Source organism: Gossypium arboreum, chromosome 6 (assembly GCF_025698485.1).
Source record: "Gossypium arboreum isolate Shixiya-1 chromosome 6, ASM2569848v2, whole genome shotgun sequence".
Classification (NCBI taxonomy): Eukaryota; Viridiplantae; Streptophyta; class Magnoliopsida; order Malvales; family Malvaceae; genus Gossypium; species Gossypium arboreum.
In genome coordinates, this window is record NC_069075.1 from 104,018,975 (window position 1) to 104,021,583 (window position 2,609).

The 2,609-nt window shown below is 38.5% G+C and overlaps 1 long non-coding RNA gene across 1 annotated transcript; it reads right to left on the minus strand.

The window, feature by feature from the left end:
* Window positions 1-212: 212 nt before the first annotated feature.
* Window positions 213-1,974, minus strand: LOC128293986 (uncharacterized). The gene is made up of 3 exons (XR_008284153.1): window positions 1,892-1,974; window positions 1,734-1,777; window positions 213-428 (listed from the first exon to the last, which is right to left on the minus strand). It is a non-coding gene; the product is annotated as an uncharacterized LOC128293986 (long non-coding RNA).
* Between the last annotated feature and the right edge of the window lie 635 nt (window positions 1,975-2,609).

Below are 2,609 nucleotides of genomic sequence, written 5' to 3' on the forward strand. Positions count from 1 at the left end.
CCATGCAGGCTGCTTAAGTACCAAGCTCTTTGATTGGATCCAATCCTAGACATGCTCACAACCATAGCCACACTTTGTTATATCGAGTTTAAATTTGTTTAAGTGGACGTCTTTGATAAATCGATTAATCGTGGTGTTGAGATATTTTGAAAACAAGTATCGCTTTGAAAACACGTCTTAAGTCTAGCCCATTTGAACAATTATCAACCAGGTTTGAAGTTATTAAAAATAAATAATCCCGAGAAGAAATAAAGAAAAAGTTAAAAATGGCCTTATTACATCCCCAAAAATAAATAATAGTTAAAGGAAATTAAATGAAAACCAATGCTTATTTAAAGGTCCAAACCAATGCTTATTTAAAGGTCCAAAAGCGATCACCGTGGCCACTCCAAATCCCCTCCGGCCCAAGTCCCCATATTAAGGCTCACCTGCAAGGTTAAGGAAAGGGGGTGAGTTTGGAAACTCAGTGTGCAACAAGCCCCTTTCAGAGCCCAAAACAATAACAGCCTGTTGGGTCTAAGCCCAAATCCAATCTCAAACATGTACTGGGCCATAGCCCTTTTTCATATTTCATATTTCATAACACTGGGCCGAAGCCTTTTCAAATTTCATATTACTGGGCCGAAGCCTTTACTGTAAACGGTATGGCCCATAGGCCCATTTCAATATCACATATAATGTCAATGAAAGAATGCAAGCCCATTTCAATATCACATGAAATACCAATGAATGTATGCAAACCCATTTGGGAGACTACTCAACCCACCATCCGCTACTCTCCACCCGTATTCAACCAAAGACACCATATGGGGATTAACTCGACCCACCCCGCCATAACTCTCCACCGGCAAGATAGCGCTTTATCATATAACCGAGGCCTTGCCTCTTTCAATAATCGGGCAAAAGCCCTTTAATAATCTGGGCGTAAGTTTTTGATCATCGGGGCATAAGCCCTTTAATAATCGGGGCATAAGCCCTTTTGATAATCGGGCATAAGCCCTTTAATAAGCGGGCATAAGCCTTTAATAAGCGGGGCATAAGCCCTTTTGCACTTCCTCCATCCATATAAAACCCAACCCAATGCATTTATGAACATCTCATGTGCATATCATACATATCATGTGCATATCATACATGTCATGTACATATCATACATATCATGTTTATCAAAATCCCATGCATTAAATTCATGTATAAACCCTAGGGGCATAATGGTCATTTCTACCTAGGGGCAAAATGGTCATTTTCATATTATAAGGGTAATATCATAATTTTACCAAAAATTAGGGATTTTTCCATGTTCATCATCAGTTACTAACTATTCATTTGTGTAAACTGCGTTTCTAGCCCACTTTTAACGAAACCGAGTTATTGGGCCTAAAACCCCTAATGGGCCCTACTTAGCCGATTTTGTCATCTAGGCCCATTTAGCCTATATCCATAATAGTATTAATAGTCTTAACAGGCAATTTAACAGATTTTCGTTTCCTATCAATTTTACCCAAATGGGCTCGAAAGCCTATTGGGCCCTATTTCAGCCCCTCGAGGCCCAACTTACCATGAACGCCAAAAACATGTCCTTATCATTTCCATTGTTCCTGATCATCATCTCATCGATTCTAACTAACTAGTGAGCGTTCGCTTGCTCACAAGTCCTCGAAATGCCAGAATTTTGGCATTTTGGCTTTTCGGCATTTATCACTTTAAGCTATGAAAAAGGGTTCGTTACACACCTGATTTGAGATATTCCTTGACGAGATCTCCTATGTGATTTCTCCTATAATCAACCACTTACAGATTAGACCATGTTAATATTAAACCAAATCGAAAACCACCTATTATCATCACTTACACATTCGGCCACCATCCCCAATGGCCCTTGGGTTCATACCTTTGCCGATGTTGATGACTAGATTTAGTCACTCCAATGATCCAAGCTTTTCACACACTCCTCGATCGGTAGCCTTTAATCCTCACTAGCACCAACAAACCAAATAACACCAAAAACCCTTTTAGCCTTAGTCGACAGAGGGGTTTTCAGCTTTTCTTAAACCATAAGATACAAATGGAAAGAAGGTTCGAATACTTACCAAGAGATGTACTCATTGAAGAACGTTCCAAATACCTTCCTACCCCATATCCGCTAGAATCCAACTTAAACGTGCGTGAGAAAATAGATCTAAATATTAATTCTCGAATCACTAAAATATGAAGCTTTGACTTTTCAAAGAAATATTAATCTAAGCTATTTAGAGGTTAGTACACACTGTTATGGGTTGAAGTTGAAACGTTTCTAAAATCAATCGCCTACGATAACCACCACATCACTCAAACTTAACTAATCCAATATCAATATATGTAAATCCTAAGCACATCACCATACGGAACATAAGGGCATATTCGTCATTTTACCATACAGGGGTATTACGGTCACTTTACCCTACAGGGGCTTTACGGTCTTTTTACCTTTTAGGGGTATTTTAGTCATTTCATCCTACAAGGGTGTTTTGGTAAATCAACAAACCAAAGGTATTTCAGTAATTTTGTAAACCAATGGTATTTCTATAATTTTTAGAAAGTCAAGGGTATTTCTGTAACTTTGTAAATCA